The sequence below is a fragment of the Rattus rattus genome, chromosome 13 (assembly GCF_011064425.1).
Source record: "Rattus rattus isolate New Zealand chromosome 13, Rrattus_CSIRO_v1, whole genome shotgun sequence".
Lineage (NCBI taxonomy): Eukaryota > Metazoa > Chordata > Mammalia > Rodentia > Muridae > Rattus > Rattus rattus.
In genome coordinates, this window is record NC_046166.1 from 40,369,485 (window position 1) to 40,392,873 (window position 23,389).

Consider the following 23,389-nt stretch of genomic DNA (forward strand, 5'->3'; position numbering starts at 1 on the left):
CTGTTGCTGAGAAAATACCCTGACAAAAGCAACAGAGAGGAGAAAGGGTTCATCTGGCTCAGAATTCCAGGTCATACTCCATCATTTCGGGAAGTCGAGGCAGCAGAAACTTGAAACAGGAGTCACACTGCAACCACAGTCAAGAGCAGAGAGTAATGAAGTAATGTCAGAATGCCGGTGTCCAGCTAAGCCTCCACTCACACAGTTCAGGAGTCCCCTGTCCAGGGATGGTTTCCCTCAGCCCAACCAAGATTCCCCACAGGCATCACCATAGGCCAACCCAATCTAGACAAGTCCTCATGGAAACTATTCCCAGATGATTTTAGACCAGCAAATTGACAAAGCCAACCTCCAGTGCTCATTAACTACCTCCATTTTGTTTTTCAGTTTAATAAGTTTATACGGTCTTTTGTGCATACTTTCTAGTGATCTTCCCCGCCCCCATTTCTCACTTCTTGAGTTTCTTCTCCCACTCTCTCGTGTCCCCTTCTTTCCTCCCCCACTACTGCTTTTGTGTCACATGTACCCTAATACAGCCACCCTTAAGATTTCCCTCCCTTTTTCATGGTCCCATTTCTGACTCATGACCTACACTCTCCTACACACATATACATATATATTAATTAGAATCTAGGATCTGCATAGGAGAGAAAACATATTTGTCTTTCTTAGTCTGGAGTATTTTACAACAAAATTTAGTCACTTTCCTGCAAATACAATTGTATTCTATCTCCTGGCTAAATAACATTTCATTGTGCATGTGTCTGTTGATGGACACCTAGGCTACTCCATATGACATTCCTTCTTTAAAAGGAGAGATGGCGCAGTGGGTAAGAGCACAGACTGTTCTTAAAGAAGCATCAGGCCCAGTAACCAGTCCCGCACAGCAGCTCACAACTGGTCTATCTCCAATTCCAGGGAACCCAATGCCCTCTTCTGGCTTCCACAGACGCCAGATATGCATGTGGTACACATATATACTATACACACTTATGTACAGAAATAAAAAATATTAATTTTGAAAAAAGGTGATTCATTAATTTGGTTCCAAAGCAACAAGCTTTGTGGCTAAGTCAAGGAAATGAGAAATCAATGTTAAGGGAGAGTATGTAATTATCCCAGGATGGATGTACTAGATAGATAATAAACCATCACGAAACACTAACTGCCGAGTGGACAGCTTGCTTAAAATAAAGGAAGATGGGGCTTTCTGCAGTTCTACTTGACTCCTTGACGGAAGAACAAACTTGTCAACATGCTATAACAGCCTGGCCACCATATGTCTAGGTTTGTCAGGAACAGACGGCAAGATGAGGGACCAATTCGCTACGGTCTCTGTGTTAAATTGTAGACAACGATCATTTCCAATCAATAAGACTGCACAGCTTTAAGAGGATATCTCCGAACACTGTCTCCATCAGGGACAGATGCTGTCTCAGAGTGTTGTTTTCCATAGCAAATGTGCCCAGTTCTCAGATGGCTTCAAAGAAGCACTGAAAATACCACATCCCCCAAAGACGGGCCACAGGGAAAGGGAGATGTAAAAATAACCGAGTGTTGCTAGCTGGGTACCCATGCCAGATAAAGTGGATTTTCTTTGAAGCAGTCTGTGCTGGTAACCTTCAATAGCCTCAAATGGTCGTCCTCAGCTCATGACCTTAAGCAGCCATTATTGGTTAGCATTAACACTGAGCATCAGAATCTGTCTTGTCGCTGTTCTAATGGAGCTTTGATGAGCCTTGGGGTTGTGACCTATGGTAGAATATGTGTTTAGCATGCATGAGGCTCTCGGTTTGATCCCCAGCACCACTAAATAAAAAATAGTAAATAAAAAAAATTTACAAATTCTTTACAGCAGCTCAGTTGTAGTGACAGTTTTCTTTAAAATTTCTTTTAAAAACAGAGAAATAAAAATGTTTTTGTTTTAATCCCAGGTGTGGAATGTAGAACTGCTTCAGGTTGTCCACAGCAGCTGACTAAGATTTGCCTCATGCTCTAGCATGGGCATGATTTTGCCATCAGCAGATAGTTTCTGTGATTATGTGACGACATTGGGAATTCTGGGGACTTTTCAGAGAATGTATAAATGGTAGGACCCTGGGTTGTTGGTTGCTGATTGGTTGCTGTTGTTTGTTGTTAGTTGGGGTTTATTAAGTAGTTAGCAAAGAAGAAGAAATTAGATATCCTGAGGCAAAGATCAAACTTGCCCCACAGAACTCAACTCTCCTAATCAGCAGGAAGTAGTTTAACAACAACATCGCCTCCTTTCCTTTCTCTCCTTTCTCTTCTCCTATCTAATGTTGGGGAGTTGAAAGGATAGAGAAGAGTAGAGGAGGTGGAGTTAAAAAGAACTCACAAAGGAGCAGAAGAGCTATACTTAATCAGTAAAGTGTTTGCCACACCAGCCTGAGGCCCTGAAGTTGATCCCCTGTACCCACAGGAAGATGTGGTAACACAGGTTTGCAGTCCCAGGGCTGGGAGATAGATAAACAGATCTGTGGAGTTCCCTGGCCAGCCAGCCTAGCCTACTTGGTAAGTCCCAGGCCAGTGGGAGACTGAACTCAAACAACTGAGGTGAATTTCTCTCGAGGAACAACACCTAGGGTTGATCTCTGGCCTCTGTCCACAGACACATAGACGTGCGTGTACACACACACACACACACACACACACACACACACACACACACACACGAGATCAGCTCCCAGAATAAATGTGCAACATAGACTATTGACCAACAAACAGCAGCAGGAGAGAAGTACGAGACGAGAAGTACTAGGCCCTGTTTGCTGTCATCAAAAGCTGATATCTGAGGGCCCGGGTGGTGGCTGTACAGCATCTTGGCTTTCTTGTTCCCTTTGAGTTTTGTGAGGCCTGACGGTGTTATCATTTCCCTAAACTGCATGATTACTTAGGTTGAAAGGACATCCTTTTCCTTTTCTCTGGTCCCTTTTCTTGTATTTGTTGTACTTCTTTCTTTGACTTCTCATCCGGAGGTGTCACTTGATGTCACTTCAGCCCTGCTCTTCTGCTACTTTCTCTACACTCTTCTGAAACCTGACTATCAGTCAGCAGCCACAACAGTACGGATTCACACAGATCCACTGCTGGACACACATGCTCTTGGTCTAGCTTCCCTTGCTGGTTCCAGTAACAGCTTGTACCATTGTATGTTCTGATATCCTAGTTCCTGCCCTAGGAACTAGGGCAATGCCAATAACCTACATAATTTTTTCCCAAGGCAGGGTTTCTGTATAGCCCTGGCTATCCTAGAACTTGCTCTATAGACCAGGCTAGCCTCAAATTCAGAGATCTGTCTGCCTCTGCTTCTTAAGCACTGGAGTTAAAGGCATGTTCTTCCATGCACTGTAGTGGCTATTCCTGGTTCTCAACTTGACTGTATCTGTAATGAACTACAATCTAGAATTGGAAGGCTCACCTGGGATCCTGATCTTGAGGCTGGGAGATAGAAGTTTCTGACAAGTTCTTGACATGGAGATCTTGAGGCATAGTGGCTATGAATCCAAGGAGATTAAGGCAAGGAGAGCTCTGAGTTCAAGGTCATCTGGGACAAAGCAAGTCCCAGACCCAGGTGTGGTGGTACACATCTTTAATCTGAGCCATACCTTCTGCTAGAGACTTATATTAGGACATTGGAAGAAGGAAGACTCTCTTTTCGCCTGCCTGCCTTGTGGAACTGAGCAACTGCTAGATCCTTGAACTTCCATTCACAGCTGCTGCTGACCCTTGTTGGGGAGTTGGGCTACAGACTGTAAGTCATCAACAAATTCCCTTACTATACAGAGACTGCCCATAAGTACTGTGACGCTAGAGAACCCTGACTAAGAAAGATGTACGCTCCTTTAATCCCAGCACTTGGGAGGCAGAGGCAGGTGGATTTCTCTGAGTTCAAGGCCAGCCTGTTCTATACAGAGATTTCTAGAACGGGCAGAGCCACAATGAGACCCTGTCTCAAAATAATAAGTAAATAAATAAGTGTGATGGTTTGCACATGCTTGGCCCAGGGAGTGGCACTATTAAGTGTGGCCTTGTTGGAGGAGGTGTGGCCTTGTTGGAGGAGGTGTGTCACTGTGGGGTGGGCTTGGAAACCCTCCTTCTAGCTGCCTGAGGATGCCCAGTCTGTTTCTGGCTTCCTTTGGATGAAGGTGTAGAACTCTTAGCTCTGCCTGCACCATGCCTGCCTGGATGCTGCCATGTTCCTGCCTTGATGATAATGGACTGAACCTCTGAACCTGTAAGCCAGCCCCAATTTAATGTTGTCCTTTATAAAACTTGCATTGGTCATGGTGTCTGTTCACAGCAATAAGACCCTAAGACACTTACTTTATATAGTGGACAACAGAAAACATAGTTTCTTCAACAGGCTTCAAAGTAGAGAAATATACTAAGAAGCTCAAACTGCTTCTTCTCTTTTAAGTACTCTTCCTATGGTTGTATACTCCTGTAATTCCAATACTTTGGAGTCTTGGGCAGGAAGATTGGGCAAGTTCAAAGCCAACCTAGGCAACATAATGAGACCCGATTTCAGCAAAGGGTATTGGTCCTACTTTTATATTTGAATATTTGTTGCTTGCTACAAAATTGAGACAAGCTTGAAATTCATTTGGACTTAATAATTGCGCAATTAACAGGGCTCACATCTAACCTAGAGGGAAATGTGGAGGGGGAGATTTTATTGGATAAGAGGACCTTAGAGTAACCTGGGACATACCTTGTAGATCTTTGTGGGTCACCATGCACTAGCAGTAGAGCTATATAATGACCTAAAGTGAAAGCATGCTGAGAGGTGAGAATGGTTTGAGAACCATATAGGAATTTGGATGAGGAATAGGTCCTTCTGGATTCTTTTGTTAGTCCTACTGCCCGTAAGAAATGTAGATTACTATCTACCTACTGCCACGAATTAGCTGTCTATCCTGTGAACTGCCCGAGACCAGGAAGGTCATGTGACCAATCTGAGTCTCAAGACTACTTCGCTACAGTCATGCCTTCCCTTTGCTTAATCTATTAAAGCTGCTGTTTTAACCTGCATCTATCTGCCTATCTCCTGCGTTCCGCTTCTCTATTGGCTCAAGCTAGGGTGGAAAAAACAAAGATGTTATTTATTTTCCCCCTCCCAAAGCTTCCAGCCTTGGTTAGTTAATAATTAATCTTCAACAAATAGCTCTTGAGCAACTAAAGCCCTTTTCCATTGCACCAATCCTCATGCCATCTCATCCGGCTTCATCTAAGGGAGGGCCCATTGGTGTTGGGGTCTCAGAAGTCCGTGTCAAAGAAAGGGGAGACGTGTGGTAAGAAGGCTCAGCAGGTGCTCGCTGCCAAGCCTGACAGCCTGAGTTTGATCCCCTGGGAAGGAGAGAAGACAAGTTGTCTTCCGACTTCCGCATGCACCTAATATGACATACGAACACATCCTCACTATTCATGGACTAAGGTACAGCCTAGAGCAGACTCTGCGAGTGAGAAGCAGCCAGTAGGCCTGCTCTCCAGGTTCCTCACACATGTCCTGTCACAGCAGTCAGGATCTGTAGCAAAGGGAAGGGAAGGGTGGGATTTAAGTCAAGGAATGTTCTTGTCTCAATTATTTTACGTCAACCAGCACAAAGTAACTCCAGGATAGCTTCACCTATTCATGCAACACTTTTGTGTTAGGTTGGTTTTGGTTTTTGAGAAAGGGATTTTCTGTGTAGCCCTAGATCCCTGGAACTTACTCTGTAGACCAGGCTGGCCTCAAACTCACAGACATCCACCCGCCTTTGCCTCCCAAGTGCTGAGATTAAAGGTGTGCACCACCACACCCCAGGTTTATCATGTAACATTTTCAAAATCTTCATTTCACTGTGAATAAAGCTTTTCCACATCTTTAAAGAAGTCAGCAAGGATTTGGGTTGAAGCAGTTACCAAACAGTCACATTTATCTGCGCTAGTCTCTTCTCTGGCTGTATTTTTTCTTTCATTTTTCCTACCTCAGGTTTCAAGAAGAAAAAATATTCAGGGAATAAGGGAAGGCAGAGGAAGGAGAATGGCCACGCAGCCTACCTGGCGTTTCCACACAAGTTTGAATCTGCAGAACCAGCTCCAGCTACTGATAACGTAAGGGAGACTCTAACACAAAGAACTCAAGAGTGCAACTGCCCAGACACATCTCACCCCAGTCTACAGACCTGGCCTCATGGGGGTCTGTCTTTAAGACAAGTTTATGATACTGCTTCTCAATTCCGAGCAGTGCCTGCATTCCTATCATTCCTGACTTTGTTTACTTTCTTGGAGAGATCAGCCCACTGACTGCATTCAAACCTGCCTGGTTTGGGCATTCTCGGTTTCCAAGCTTTGAAACTCATAAGACAGACTTTTGAGGCCACCATGTGGTCTTTGCAGAAATTTTGACAAGGAGATCCATTGCTCAGAGATCCTGAAATAAACCAATTTGAAAGGGTACAGATTGTTTACCTACCTAATAGCGCAGGCTTCCCGGAGTATCATCTCAGCCTTTATTGACTCACTTCTGAGGAAACACCCCACTGACCTGGTGCGACATTAAATAAAGCAATCGTGACTGATGGTGAGCCACGGGGTTGCATGGGTTAAAGGAGTTTGCCGCCCAACATGATAACCCAAGTTTAATCCCCAGAACCTACACAGCAGTAGAAAAGCACTGACTCCCCTAAGTCAGATCAAAGCTCTTCAGATATAGCATCTAGACAGGAAGGGGTAAAGTTAAATCACAATATAAAAGAGCAACTCAGCATGCGCGTGAGCTGGCAGGGATATTAAAAAATAAAATAAATCAAAGTGGGGGTTGGGGGGCAGAAAGAGGGGCAATTATAAGCTTTAAAAGACAGCATGTCACTCATAGTTGGATTCTGCCTGAACAAAAGCAGATCTAAAGATACATTGGGGTGTTAGGGTTTGAGCCCCAAGAAAGAGTGCTTGTTTAGTTCACGAGGCCTTCCGTTCAATTACTAGTCCTGAGAAAACTATATTGCATTAGAACAAATGAGAAAAGCTTGATTATGACTGGAGATTAGATGATATGAAATTATTACTAATATTTTTAGATGTGATGATGTAATCATGATTAGACATCATGCTCCCAGATTTGGGAGATGCATGCAGAAGTATTTAAGTATGAAACTTCATGATAGCTGGAATTTGCTTTCAAGTGGTTAAAAAACAACATCCAGGAAAGTGAATCAAATATACGCACACAGACAGATACGGCCATTATTAGATCTTGGTGAGGCAGGGGCTCCATGTGGCTTACTGGTCACGAAACTTGGTCTATGAGGCAAGTTCTAAGTTGTTTAGGGACTCTATTTTAACAAGGTTGTCCGACAGCTGTTGAGACATTTCACCCAAGTTGATTTCTGACCTCCAGGTGCACACATATGCATATCCACACAAAAATGCTCTCCCACGACATGTTTGTACACATGCGTACCCACCCTTATGGACAAAGTAACTGGTGTATGACAGCGCTTTGTGCGGTATTCGTCATTATATAAAAACGTGGCCAAGCAGTTCATTGCTCTTGGAGACGTTGAAAGCTATGGTCTCAGATCTTTGCATGGTGTGATTACCATGAATGCTTGAGAACACACCCATTCTACTTTTCACCCTGAAATTTGAAACCTTCGCTTCATTTTTTTTCTGCTTTCAAAATGTCTTGATTTGCAGAAGCTAGGAGAGGATCCTTGAGAATGGCGGGTGGTCTCCACAGCCAGGAAATGTGCTCACCCTTTTGACCTGAAGTGACGAATCTGCTTTGGAATAGCAGGCATTCGCTTCAGCCGGACCAAGAGTACTCTTTCGGTGGGAACCTGCAAGGATTGTTCAGATGATGGCCACACACTGATCCAGAAACTGGGACTCCGTTGCTGCAGGGCTCAGCAAACCAGCTCTGTTTATGAGGAAACCTAGAGGTTGCTCAGCTGGAAAAACCCAGATGGCTCAGTCCTAGTAGGCACTAACTGGATAATTCTGTTTCTGACATCAGCGAGCAGCTCCATCTCCAAGGAGGGGATGCACAGAAGCCTCAGGATTTGTTTCCCTCGCTTGGCTGTATTCCAAGAGGCTGCAACCAGTGGAGACCCACTGCAGGGGGGGAAAGCAGGCTCTGGCCACAGACGAGCCAGTTTCTGACTGCAGCAGTTCTTTCCACCATGTTGTCCTTCGGGGAGTATTTCTTGGCCGAGTGGTGTGGCAGCATCACCTTTAATCCTAGCACTAGCGGAGGGCATGGATTTCTGGAGTTCTAGGGACAGCCAAGGGCTATGTAGAGAGATACTGTCTCAAAAACAAACAAAACAAAAAACCCAAAACAAAAGACTGTTCCCTCATGAGACAGTTAATACAGATTTGGGGTTTTGTTTTGTTTTGTTTTTTTAAAGAATATAATGACCAGGTATGGCAGCTAATGCCCTTGAATTTCAGCACTTGGAAGACAGAGGCAGGAGGATCTCTCTGAGTTAGAGGACAGCCTAGTCCTTATAGGGATTGCCTGGCCAGTCAAGGTGAGACTCTGTCAAACGAACAAACAAACAAACGACAAAAAAAGCGATGGATGGAGAGATGAGAAGAAATCAAAGAATCCAATCATTTGCACAGGAAGTGTGGGCCATGCTCCCGATCTCTCTTTATCCACCACTTTGGTTTAATCATGCTCTGTACACTGCTGCTGTTTGAGCATAGCCAGCCTACTCCAGTCTCTGGGGCAGATTTGTAGTGTACTTGCCTATCATCTCACAATAGTGCAGCCCAAAGAGGAAATGGCCACAGTAGAGCTGGGAATGTGGCTCAGTCGGTAAAGTGCTTAGCACGCCCAAAGCCCTGGGTTCAATCGCCAGCAGCACATAAAACTAGCCCATGCCTGCTATCCTAGCACTCAAGGTAGAGAGGCAGGAGGATCAGAAGCTCCAGGTTATCATCAGCCAAGTTCACAGCCAACCAGAACTACCTGAGATCCTGCCTTAAATAAATAAATAAATAAATAAATAAATAAATAAATAAGGAAAAGATCAGAGCATTTATCCTTTTAGCCAAGAACAATAAATCTATGAAAAGATTGGCAGATAGATGGATCGATCTCTGGATGAGGAAGTTAAGTCCTAGGGACATTACCTAGGGAGTGTAGAAGCTTCTAGATTCCAGAGTTTTATTCAGTTCATTGCAAACACAGCTGTCGGCAAGGTCATGTGAAGAACATTTCTCAAAAAAGAACCTTTATGTCTTGTCCTGTATGGGAAAGCACAGGGTCACTGGCCCTTTCTGAAGCCGCACTTCCATCTATAGAAGCCTCCCAGCACAGCAGCCTCGCATAATCCAAGCTGTACATCGAGACTCCTCACTGACCTAGACCCAGCCGTCCCAGGTCAAGCAGGGGCCAGTGCTGGTACAACTCTGTGAATTACACTTCTTTCCTGTCATCCAGGAACCACAGGAGGGTGGTGATCTCTGTAGTCTCTCTCAGTTCAAACATCGCCTGGACATCTCTGTCCATCGGCTCGGCAAGACTTGACTTTCTGCAGTTGACAGGGGAAGTATATAGTATATACTTGCTATTCCTTCTGAGTTGAATTTACCTCAGAATAACTAATTCCTTTCTTGGGAGTCAAAACATAGGAAAAATATTAGAGTTACTGATTTATCATAAAGAAAAAAAAATGGTTGATTTAAGGGAAGAATAAAAATCAAAGCAGGCTTGATTCTTTCATAGTTGAATCAGCTCAGACAAACGCCAAGTATCCTTGAGGCACAGACGAGACCGGCAGTATCCATAAGTTGGCCATTCATTTCATCTCTTTAGAGCCTGCCTAATTGGAACAGTCTTGGGCTTTTCACCTTTTTTTTTTTTTTTTAGCTTTTTAATATTTTTCCCCCTTTAAAAATTTTCTTTATTCACTTTACATCACCTCTGACCTTCTTTTTAGAATGTTCTAGTGTATTAATCTCAAGTGTTGAACCTGGGTCAGCCCTGCTGAGACCCTCTCAATTAAACAGTACAAAGCTGAAACCTCCAAGTCCAAAGGGCACTCTCCACAGTGATCGTAGTCAGCTCGCAAGTCCTTTCTCCTCGGGTCTCAACGGTTTTGCTCACAATAACATGAACGAAGAAATTAGTTTTTGTGCAGGGAAGGTCTTTACAGAGGTCTTTAGTGCCATTTAGGAGAGCCCCTTCATGCCATAGAGTGACTCCTAATTTTTCTGTATGTTGTCGTTAAGGTACAAGAATCCTGGAAGGAAGACTCCAGACACAAATAGTATGCAAAGGCAGAGTGCTTATTCTGCAGAAATTACCAGTGCGCAGTGGTCAACCATTCACCAAAATGGCGACAACCTAAGGGGCTTGTAGGCCCCCTTTTACTTAAGGTTAGGGGAATTTTACAAAAGGGTTAGGTAACCTCTAATATGATTGGCAGGAAAGCAGTGACATTAGTACAATTTTGATTGGTTGGGGTTTCATTACAATTGCTGAGACCTCTAAGAATTTTGGAAACCTGCTTTGTTCTGGCCTTATCTCCTCCAGCTAGGTGTCCCACGAGCTGACTCTGTTCTAGACTTACCCTCCCTGAGTCACGGCCATCACTAATCAATGACCTGTTGTCAGTGGCTTCCTCTGAGGAGCCCAGTTTGCGTCCTGGGGAATTGAAAATTTTATTCCCAAGGTTTTGCCTGAGGCCTAACATGTAATTAATCTATGGTATGGTTTGAGTCTGACTCATGCTTTTAATGTTTGGTCCTTAGGAGGCTGGGGAGCCTATCTATGGCTGTCGCCCCACCTCCCGCCTGCTTTCCCCAGTTTCCGTCTTGCCACTTCATAAACAATCTCTGAAGCTACCGCCCGGACAGACTGAGCCTCCTGCATTGCCTGCCCTCACCGACTGAAATCTCTCCAAAACAGTGAGCTAAAATAAATGTTTCTTTCCTTGCATTTCGGCAGACAGTTTGGCCACAGCAATGTCGTAGTAACTATCGCGGTCTACTTAGGAACGACTAGTTCCTGTTCTCTTATTGCGCAAGGGTAGTCTGCCCACGGTGAACCTTTCTAAATTCGAGCTTTGGAAAGTAAGAAAGGGTGAAGAAGATTTACTCAGCTGTAGGGTGGTTACTTTAGAGCAAGTGTCTAGATACACCAGCCAACAAGGCTCTTGTGGACCGGGATTAGCTGCCAACAGCCCCACAGAACTAAAATCCTGCATTACCTCAGCTTCCGGGTGCTACCAGGAGAACCAACCTGACCCCCTGAGAAACGTGGGTGGGGAGAGAGGAACTCAGTGTCCTTCATCGTTCCGTCAAAGCCACAGAAAAGGCTTATGGGCTTCTGACGGATTGGAATAGAAAAGAATTTGGGAAAGGAATATTCAAAGGGAAAATATATTCATATAAGGCAGTTCTCAACCTTCCTAATGCTGCCACCTCATGTTATGGTGAACCCCCAACCATAAGATTATTTCTTGGCTACTTCATAACTGTAATCTTGCTACTGTTACGAATCAGAATGTAAATATCTGATCTGCAGGATATCTGATGTGTGGCCCCTGTGAAAGGGTCATTTGATTCCACACCCAAAGAAGTCACGGCCCACAGGTTGAGAACCATTGATATAAGAGCACAAGTATTTCAGTTATGACTATCGATCGTCCTTTTTTCCCTCTCTTTCTTCCTTCCCATCCTCCCTTTTTCCTGTCTCCCCTCCCCCACTCCTTTGTTTTCAGCCAGCCCAGGCCTTTGCACAAATGCTACACAAGCTTTCTACTGCCAAGCTACATTTCCAGCCCTAATAATTGCTGTTTTCTTTTCGTATTTATACATTTTATTTGTTTATTTGCTGTGTGAGTGTGAGAAAGCCAGAGCACAACCTGCAGGAATCAGTTCTCAAGGAGGGTTCCAGGGACTGAATCCAGGTTGTCAGGCTTGGCGGCAAACCCCTTTACCTGCTGAACCATCTTGCTGGACCTGGCTGCTGTTTTCTCACTGCCTTTGACAAAACTTTCTTAGGACACTAAGGACTTTGGTACCATGACTGACCAGCGGCCCCCCTTCCCTAAATGCTCTGTAACCATTTTCCTTGTAGATAAATATGTTTCCAACGAACTGTGATTTACAGAAGAGACTCCAGAAATCTCATTCAAGGGCAGCCTTCTCTGATTCTTGCACACTGTCGCTGGGGGCCAACCCCTTTTACTTTCAAGTCAGTTTTTCCACAAATCTGATTACTACACTGGGATAGGGAACAACAACAACGCCTTGTTTTCTGAACCCAAAGTTATTTACCCCTGTGCTCAATTCAAGGACAGTGTGCACAGCATCCATTATAAATCATCTGCTCATTAAGTGGCTGACTTCATTATCCCCCTTTGAAAATATGCAGCCCGTCCCAAACAATTAGCACTTAATTATGTCTCCATATCGCCACCTAATTGTTCCATGTCTCCATATCGCCACCTAATTGTTCCATGTCTCCATATCGCTACCTAATTGTTCCATGTGTTGGTCTTTAAGTCTCCAATGAGACTGCACGCCTCTGGAAGGCAGAGATGGAGACTTAAAATTCTTTGAACTCCCAGCACAGCTGTACTTGCTGGTCTAATTAACACTGTCACAGGCAATGGTGGGTGTGTTCAGAGAGAAATGACAGACAGCACAAGGACCAGCTAATTGGGGGGAAGGCCGGGCAAAGCTGAAATAAGTTTAAAAGGGACATCGCAGGACATTTAGTGCCTTCCGAGAGTCGGATCCCGTCCTTCCATGCTGGTGCTACAACTCCGACATGTATGGTGAAGCCTTGGGATGCACTGAAGATATAGGGCTAGTCTTTTCATAAGGTTATAGCTGAGAGAAGACAGATAATTACAAAAAAGTATAAAGATATACTAGAAAAAATACTAGTATTCCCTTCTGAGTGTTTTGGGATCCAAGAAAGAAGTTGCTAACTAGCAATGTTAGAGAAACTTCTCAGGAAAGAATAAAGCACATGTGGATTTTGAAGAAAGGTTAATATCTGCTAGGTAGAAACTGTGCAGGCCAAAGGAAATAGAAGGGAAGTTCCAGAAACAGTTCAGACCCATCTTCTTCCAATGCTCCTGTCACTGAAGGCCTGGAGACCCCATATATGTTGTCAGTGCCCCTGCAGCCAATGACAGTGTAGAAAGGGCCAGCTTATAAGCACCTGTCTTAGGGTTTCCATTGCTGTGAAGAGATACCATGACCGAGACAACTCTTAATAAGGAAAGCATTTAATTGGGGTTGCCTTACGGTTCAGAGGTTTAGTCCTTTATCATCATGACCAGAAGTATGGCAGCATGCAGGCAGTCATGGTGCTGGAGAAGAAGCTGAGAGTTCTACATCTTGATCAGCAGGCAGCAGGAAGAAAAACTGACACTCCAACAATGCCACATCTACTCTCCACAAGGACACACCTCCCAATAGTGCCACTCCTTATGAACCTATGAGGGCCACTTTTATTGGAACAACCACAATATGCTATATCATTCAGAATGTCTACGGGGTAATAACATCTACCTCCAACAGTGAAAAAGAAACAAACCACTCACGTTCTTTGTGTCAGCTAACTTTTCGTTACTTTAATGAAATACACAAGACCTTTTACAAAGCAGGAAGGTTTATGGAGCCCACAGTCTGGGAGGCTCAAAGACCTGTTACATGCATTGGTTCTATAGGGATAAAAAATCACATCACAGTGGAGGCACATGTATTTGGAAGAATCCATATTGCCAAGCAGGAAACCAGAAAGAGAGACCCCTTTTTTTTTCAGTATGCAAAGTGAATTTCTTTTATTTTGATAGTCAAGGTAGCTGAAATATTACTGCCAAACAAGTTCATCAAACCCAGGTACAGAGGATGAGGGGGTTTTTGACTGGCAGGTCTTCCTTCCTTGACTTCCCACATGAAGTCTCTGATGAGGCAGCAAGGCAAAGAAGTGAAATCTCTCTCCCATCTTCTGAGGACTCATTAACATATCGTACCCCCGAAGTAGCTGCTGCTGCAGGGATGGGTCACCTGTTTTATCCAAAAGAACCTTCAGCCTCACATCAATGCCCATGACTTTTAGAAATGTTCTTTGTTCCACGGGACCCAGAGAAGCTACTCTTCCCTGTGCCATTCTGCGCAGGTAACTGAAGTCTACGTCAGCTGTCAGGTCTGCTGTTCCAGGAGCGGTCAGGACATCGTGCAGTTGGTGTTCATAAAACCCTCTGAAGGTGTCAGTCTTCATTCCATCGTGACCATAATCCGCAATCAGGGCAGCACCTCCAGTTGATGCAATGCCCTGGGACAGTTCCTGGATGACAACCCCAGCATCAGGACAAACTTCCACATGCTCCCTTCTTTCATCACGTTGGATGAAGGCTTCTGCGGGAGTCCCACAGGTGCCAAGATGAACCTCAGTTTATCAGGAGCTTGTGGGTCGATATCAATGAATACTTCTCTCCATCCGTGCGGTGTTTTCTGAAATTTATGCACAGGAAGAACATCAAAAAACTCATGTGCGAGATAAAAGCAGTATCCTGTAGGAACATCCTTCAGGTCTCGATACCAGGAGATTGGAATCCCAGACTTCGTGACACCTTTCATGTACACTAGGGATTCAGCATCTCTCTCCAAAGGGACCTTCTCCTCAGTCAGTGTCAGTGCTTGGATCTCACTTAATTTTTGACTCACCTCTATGAGGTGTATTGAAATGTCACAGGTTTTTAGCACAGACCCAAGCTGACTGAACACCCTCAAAATATGTGCTGTGAGGGTACCCCGACCTGGACCAAGTTCCACCAGCTGGAATGCTCTACTCTTTCCAGAGGCCATCCATCCATTCACTAATGAACCACACCCTGAGTAGCTCCCCGAAGATTTGACTTATTTCAGGTGAAGTAATAAAGTCTCCTTTTTCTCCTAGCATACCATGGTGCACATAATATCCCTTGGCTGGGTTGGTCAAAACCTCCTTCATGTACCACAGTAATGGGACCTGTAGACTTTATTTTATACATAAGATGCTGCAGCATCGGTGTCACCTGGTTGCTTTCTGCCAGCTCATTCCCGGAGCTGAAGCATTTCCCTCTCCAAATACTGGGAATGCCCGTGCGGGCCACACAGCGTCTCCCCAAAGCATTCATTCCAACTACCTCGGGTGAGAGACCCTTTTTGGGCAGGTTACTTCCCTTCTGGATTTTGGCCTTAAAAGTCTTGATGGTGTCACTGGACCCAATGTGGAGGGTGGTGGTTTTGCCTGGCAGGGTCTTTAAGAAGATCTGCACCCCAGTGTCCATTCGGCTTCCTTATTGAAGAGGTGTCACTGGGATGACAAAAGCAACTTAAGGAAGGTTCATTTGGCTCAGAACTCAACGGTAGAGTCCATCCTGGTGGGATAATCAAAGACTTTAAGCAGCTGATGGTATCAGGTCTACAGGCAGTGTGATAGTGGAGTGGCACCATCTAGGAGTGGCACTATTAGAAGGTGTGGCCCTTTTGGGGTAGGTGTGGCCCTGTTTGAGTAGGTGTGTCACTGTGGGTGTGGGTTGTAAGACTCACCCTAGCTGCCTGGAAGTCAGTATTCTGTTAGCAGCCCTCAGATGAAGATATAGAATGCTCAGTTTCTCCTGCACCATGCCTGCCTGGGTGCTGCCATGTTCCCACCTTGATGATAATGGACTGAACCTCTGAACCTGTAAGGCAGCCCCAATGAAATGTTGTCCTTATAAGAGTTAACTTGGTCATGGTGTCTGTTCAAAGCAGTAAACCTAAGTAAAAAAATAAGACAGGCAGTGAAAGACAACAGGGAGTATTAGTGCTCAGTTCCCTTTCTCCTTTTTCTTTGGACTCCAGCTTATGGGATGATGTCACCCACAGTGGACTGATCTTCTCACTTCAATGGACCCATTCTAGATAATTTCTCACAGGCATGGCCAGATGCCTAACCTAATTCAGACAATCCTCACAATTGGGCCTAGGAGCTTATCTCCTAGGCGATTCAACCTAATCACAACACTGATTTTATTTCCTTTTTGTATAGAATCATGCATCATTTAACAAGAGAAATGGGCTGTGTGATAATGCTGTTGTATGGACATCATAGAGGATACTCACACAAAGTAAAAGAGCTAGGAAATCACTAGGTCATATAGTCTTATGGGACCACCATCGTGTCCCATGTTTGTTGACAGACATGCTATTATGCAGCACATGGAGCATATGGTAGTTCAGTCTTCTGAAGAACTTCCATACTGTTCCACATTGCATTCTGTATAAAAGGACCCCTTTCTCCATGTGTTTGCCAATAATTATTTCTTAATCATTTTGCTAACCACCTTAATAGCTGTCTTTGGTGTATTTTTCCCTGATTATTTGTGACATTGATTGGATACAATCATTAACTCTTTTGTCTGTCTCCTTCAGAGAAATGTCTACTCACACCCTTTGCTCATATTTTAATTGGGTTGTTTGCTGTTAGGTTCTTTACATATTTTCTATATTAACCCCTTAGCAGATGTATGCTTTACATATTTGCTGTAACCTTTGAGTACTTTGTGTGTGGTTTGTTGTGTCTGCACACGTGCATGTGGGTACATTAGCATTTGTGTAAGTAAGCACGTGGAAGCCAGAGACTGAAGTCAGATCTTCCCTTACCAGCTGTCCACCTTTTTCACTTTTTGAGACAGAGCCTAAAGTTTTAAGATAACTGGGCCTGGAGTGTATCAATTTGGGCTAGGCTGGCTCTCCCAGGATCCTCTGGGAGCCTCCTGTCTCCACCCACCCAGCGCTGGGATTGCAGATGCCTGTTGCTGTGGGTGCTGGGGACCCGACCTCAGACCCTCAGTTTACTCAGTGGGCACTTTACAAACTCAGTTATCTTGCCCAGTTCCCTTTGAGGATTTTCTGTCCCGTTTCCTTTCTCTCAAAAGTGCCAACATCCTTTATTGGGAATACAATTATTTTAAACTAAAACACACTTTCTCCTGGGTATTCAATGACAAAGGTATTTTCTCAAATTAGCATGTTAAATGATAATTAAGTGAAACTGTAATCAGAAGATTTGAACAATTATTTTGAGTGCAGACACCAGCAAAAGTTATAAATCTTACCCAAAACCTGAACACTTTATGAGCAGATTATACCCAACCATTTTTTGGTAAGGTTGAAAGTGGACTCAGATGTTCAATTTGTTTGTTTTTGTATATCGTGTTTGTTGCCTGAAACAGCAGATTGATCAAAATTAGACTCCAGAACCAGAGCTTGGCATTAAAGCCTTGGGCAAAATGTAAACAAAAGGGGGGCTTCCTTGTACGGGTTTTTACTAACCTGAGCTAGAAGACTGAGAACAAAAACATCTTCCTATTTCTACCAGCTTCTACCAATGTTCTTGTATTTACACCAAGGAGGCCATTTCTTTGAATATTTCTTTTTATAAACATGGCTGTCTTAGCCTTTCTACTACTGCAATGTAACACCGAGACCAAAAAGCAAGTTGGGAAGGAAAGGATTTATTTGGCTTACACTTTCACAAGTCAGGACAGGAACTCAAGCAGGGCAGAAACCTAGAGGCCATAGCTGATGCGGAGGCCATGGAGGAGTGCTGCTCACTGGCTTGCTTCCAGCCACTCACTCAGCCTGCTGTCTTAAAGAGCCCAGGGCTACCAGCCCAGGGCTGGCACCACCCACATGGGCTGAGCCTCCCTCATCGATCCTAATTAAGAAAATGCCCTACAGCTGGATCTCACCAAGGCATTTCCTCAAGGGAGGCTCCTTCCTGTCTGAAGACTCTAGCTCGTGTCAAGTTGGCACACAAAGCCAGCCAGTACAAAGGCTATAAGGAAATTATTGGAAATCACAAGGGAAGACAATTCATATTACTTAAGGAATACAGTGCAGTCAGTGATTTGATGATCACCAGACTGGGAGAGCAAGTGCTCCTGCTCTGAGCTCTGCCTTACCCTGGCCTCTCTACACTCAAGGCACGTCTCTCTGGAGAGGGAGGCCATAGTTTGAGCCACTGTCTTCTGGATTACCTTCAATTTAGCCTTCCTTTTGTAAACAGCCTTTCCACTGAACACTGCTGGACTTAACTCTAACAAGTATATCCTGTTGGGTCCCTGATTGACCCATTAAAGCTTAAAACTGCTGTACTATAAGTAAGAAAAGAGGGGTTGGGGATTTAGCTCAGTGGTAGAGCACTTACCTAGCAAGCGCAAGGCCCTGGGTTCGGTCCCCAGCTCCGAAAAAAAAGAATTAAAAAAAAAAAAAAGTAAGAAAAGATTCCATAAAGAAACTAGGGTTATAGTTCACAGTGTTCACCTAGTAGATACAGGGTTGAATCCAATCCCCATTATTGAAGAGGTGGGAGGGGTGAGGTTGAAGAAAAATGGCTGAGCGGTTAAGATCGTGCACTTTCCAGGAGTCATGAGTTTGATTCCTAATACCCACGTTGGGTGGCTCACAACTCCAGTTCTTGTGTAATTCACTGTCTTCTGCCCTCCTAGGGTACCTGTACTAATGTGCGAATACTTACACGTAATCACATACACATGTACATAATTATAATATTTTTTAAAAATCTATAAAAAGCACAGACTATATGAGTTTTCTCTAAAACCCAAGTCAAACACTGGACATGGCAGTGCGTTCCTTTAATCCCAGGACTCAGGAGGTGTGGTAGGCAGATCTCTGAATTCAAGTTGGTTTACAAAGCAAGTTCAAGGGTTAAATATTGAGGAGGAGGACACTCAGATATGCATTTACAGCAGAGCCCAAGTTGGTTAACATTAGCTAAATAGTTGTTAGAGGTAGGCCTTCCCATGATTCCTTGCTTCCATCAACAAGAGATACCAACACACCAAACACTAGCTCCATATGTTTTGCTGGCCAGGCGGCCTTGACTGGCCTCAGTGGGAGAGGAAGTGCCTTGTCTCGCAGAGACTTGAAGTACCAGGGTGGGGGAGATTCCAGGAGGGGCCCCACCTGCTCAGGGGAGAAGAGGAAGGGTTGGAGGGGGGAAGGATTGTGGGAGGAGGTGACCCAGACAGGAGAACAAAACTCAAAGCAAACAAAGAACATCAGCTCCATTGTATACAACACTTCTAAGACTAGCCCTTTCTACTTTGCTTAGAAAGGTACTCTTGGGAAAACATTTTTTATTCTCTTGCTTTCATCTTCCATGTATTTCCAATTAAATTTGTCAATCTCTTCCTTCTCCTTCTCTCCTTCCTTCCTCTCCCCCTTTCCTTCCATGCTTCTGTCTTTATTTTAAGACAATGTCTCACCACGAACCCCTGCCTGGCCTGGAACTTGCAGAGCAGAGGTCTTCCGGCCTCTGGGTCTGAGTGCTGGGATAAAGGTGCACTCTCCCCGGAAGCCTTCTCTGGTTGCCTCTGTACAGATTAGGCCCGGCACCAGGCAGCTCGCACAGACCAACTGACGTGTCTGCCTCTTACCTCGTCCATGCTGTGCTGTTGTTTGAATTGTCTCTTACATTATTTTTTTAGAAGCTTTCAAGGTCCACTCTTTCTTCTGTGCATTTAGTATTAACTGTTGGGTCCAAAGGAAACTCCAATTCTTCCCTAAATGTCTCAAGGCAGTCTGTATATCTAGACCTGAACTCAAGCTGGACTACAGGAGGATTTCTGGCAGCATTCCTCAGGAACTTGTGAAACTGGTTCCCATCTGCCAAAAGGCGTCATGTCATTTCCCTTACCTCTGGCACAGGGGACAGTGGTGCTTTTTGGTATACAAAGTGCATGCTGTCCCCAGGCTCCCTCAATGTGAGAGTACCTGTGACCTACTTCAGAGTCCAGGCTAGCTCCTAGCCCTTCCCACCTCCTCCCCTTCCCTAAGCTCCCTGAGGCTGCCTTCCCTGCCGCCAGCTTCTCCTTCTCCTTATAACCCAGCCATCCCCACTATGTTCTGTTCTTGCTATTTTTCCTATGCTTGCTCTATTCTCTGTCCCCTGATAGTCTCCCTTCTCTCTGAGGGAACCCTAGCCATGCCCAGTCTGCTGGCTGTGTTCAGCCTCCTTACTCTTTCTGCTCTGGACTCTTCCAGTTGTTTCTGGCTGTTCTGTCTCTCATATCTACAATGTAAGAAGAACCTTCCCCTTTAACTATGTCAAGGAGCAATCATATTGTCAGTTTCTTCACTGCACCTTCCTCACATACATCAACTGTGAAACTACCCTAAGAAGACAGAGGGAAAGATTGACTCTTTCTGAAAGTGTCTCCTAAGAACTTTGTATTATAAACATGCTTCTATGTATAGAAACGCTCTTTAATTTTTTTTTGGGGGGGGTCCACTGTGTGTGGGTTCTCTGTGTAGCCCTGGCTCTCCTATAACTCACTTTATATATCAGGCTGGCCTTGAACTCAGAGATCCACTATCTCTACCTTCAGTATTGGGATCAAAAGCATATGCCACTACTGCCCAGCTTTCTCTCTCTGTCTCTCTGTCTCTCTGTCTCTCTGTCTCTCTGTCTCTCTGTCTCTCTGTCTCTCTCTCTCTCCCTCCCTCTTTAACAGAAATCACCTGACTGTGTGTATGAAAGGCATCAAGCTTCTCTGGGATGGGGCCACATTCCTTTCCCATTCCGTCTCTCGGACCACCTCTCCCTCTCCCGGGTTCTGTTGTGTATCTCTCGTCGATGCTCATCTTCCATGCGTGTCCAGTAAGACTCTGTATTTTTATTTATTATACTGATCACACATTTATTTCTTCTTCTCCCTCCTGGCAGATCTTCCAGTTCTCAGTTAAAGGCATAGTAGAAAATGGATGTTTGTAGCCAGACAGACCCTCGGTCAAACCTAGGCTTTCCTACTTACAAGCTGTGTGATTCTTAGCTATTTTGAGCTTTGTATTTCGATCTATGAAAAAAAAAGAGAGATCCATGTTTACCTTTTAGGGCTATTAGAAGAAAAATATGTAATTCTAACCCAGCTGGCACACACACCTAATGTAGGATTCCCTTACTTTCTATTAAACTGTAATTATATTTAATAAGCCCTCATACTGGGCTAGAAGCTTGTGTGTTCTTACAATTCTCTGTTGAACTCAAACCTATCGATTTGTGCTTTGCCATCTTCTGTGTTCTATATAAACCTTGGTTTTGTATTGTATCTAGAGATTTTCTAAGGCCCAGGTAGCGCTGGTATTGACCGAAAGCTTCATTTCTTGGCCTTATCTTGTAATTATGAAGCCTCTCATCTGCACAGCTGGATGCTCGCTGAAGCACTCAGGAGCTCAACACGCCACTTACCGGCTGATGCAGGCTCTTGAGTGTGTGTCAGATAGATTCACCTTCAGCTCCAGTACCGTGGTTAAGCTTCCCACTGATGTTTCTCAGGGAGCGCTCACTTCTCTTTCTGCCTGTCCCTCTGAGGGCTGTATACAGGCCACCTCTGGCCATGCCCACACACCACAACTCAGGTGGTGTCCTTTATGTCTGCTTCAGTCGCCCATGCCTTTCCTGTCCTCGCTTCCTTTCTCTGAAATCTTACACTACCTTAAAACACGGTTATGGGCTCTGGTCCATAAAACTTATCCAAATCACAAACCTATACAATTGATATGTGTTTTGCCTTGAGAATATTTGGGGCATATCTTTGGTCCCATCTTTGCAGCTACTACGAGTTATAAACCTGCAGGCTAAGAGAACCGTCTTCCCGAACGGCTATTCAGAGCCTGCCCCACATGTGGCCCATACATATACAGCCACCAAAACTAGATAAGATGGGTGAAGCTAAAAAATGCATGCTGAAAGGAACCAGATATAGATCTCTCCTGAGAGACACATCCAGAGCATGTCCAATACAGAGGTCAATGCTAGCAGCAAACCACTGAACTGAGAACAGGACCCCCTTGGGGGAGATTAGAGGAAGAATTGAAATAGTCGAAGGAGCTTGCAACCCCATAAGTGCAACAATGCCAACCAACCAGAGCTTCCAGGGACTAAACCACTACCAAAAGACTATACATGGACTGACCCAGGACTGCAACTGCATATGTAGCAGAGAATAGCCTTGTTGGGGCACCAGGGGAAGGGGAATCCCTTGGTCCTGCCAAGGTTGGACCCTAGTACAGGGGGAGTATGGGGGCAGTAAGGGTTATGGATGGGGGGGATACCTGTATGGGGAAGGGGAGGGGAGGGGGGCTTATGGACAGGAAACCAGAATAGGGAATAACATTTGAAATGTAAGTAGAGAAATATATCTAAAAAAAAAAAAAAAAAAAGCCATCTTCCCAAGTTCTTGTATCAGTCTACCTCTAAGCTTACCTCTGCCCAAGAGACACAGCAGAACCCTTGTTACATGCTGAACTAAATTACTGTTGGAATTTTCGGTAGGCCCTGGAACTGACTGTCACCAAAAACTTCCCCGGGCACCAAAAGGTTTCCTCTCAGTCTGTGAAAAATACCTGTGCTTAATTAAGAAGTGCACCATGTAGAATTAATTTTGCTTTAAATTTTGTACATTTGGGTTTTTTAAAAATGTTTTTATTTATACTTTGAGAATTTTATACAATATATTTTAATCATCATATTCTTTTTTTCTTCCTGAATACCTCCCAGGATCCCATGCACCTCTCTACCCACCCAACTTCCCATCCTTTCTCTTTTTTAAAAACAAACAAACAAACAACTGGTTGGGCATAATATTGAACACCTTTAATCCCAGCACTCTGGAGGCAAAGGGAAGCAGGCAGACAGATCTCTGTGAGTTCGAGGCCAACCTGGTCCACACAGAGAAACCTTGTTTTCGGGGCCAGGGGTTGGGAGTGGGGGACCAGCTCAGCAGTTCAAGAGCGAGGGCTGTTCTCCCAGAGGTAAGGGCCTGGTTCCCAGCCCCCACATGGTGACTTACAACCATCAAACAACCCCAACAGAGAGTCTGCCACTTTCTTCTGGCCTCTGCAGGCACTGCATGCTTTTAGTGCACACACATACGTGCAGGTGAATACTCACTCACACGAGATGAAAATAAGCACGTATTAAAGAGCCCAGGAATTGAAGCCACAGAAAGACTGGGGATAGTTTAAGAAGAATCATGTCATGAAAGCAGGAGATAACTGCGTTTCCATTTCCAGATGTGCTCATGGAGTATGACTCGCCCAGTCTTTTGAAACCAATCATAATTGTGTAAAGATAAGAGCATGGTCTTCAATTAGTGACCACCATTTAATTAAGCTCATTGTTGATGTATTAGTCAGGGTTCTCTAGCGTCACAGAACTTATGGGCAGTCTCTGTATAGTAAGGGAATTTGTTGATGACTTACAGTCTGTAGCCCAGCTCCCCAACAATGTCAGCAGCAGCTGTGAATGGAAGTCCAAGGATCTAGCAGTTGCTCAGTCCCACAAGGCAGGTAGGCCAAGATG

The 23,389-nt window shown here is 44.5% G+C and overlaps 1 pseudogene; it reads right to left on the reverse strand.

Moving 5' to 3' along the window:
- Window positions 1-13,843: 13,843 nt before the first annotated feature.
- Window positions 13,844-15,152, reverse strand: LOC116914611 (annotated as a pseudogene).
- Between the last annotated feature and the right edge of the window lie 8,237 nt (window positions 15,153-23,389).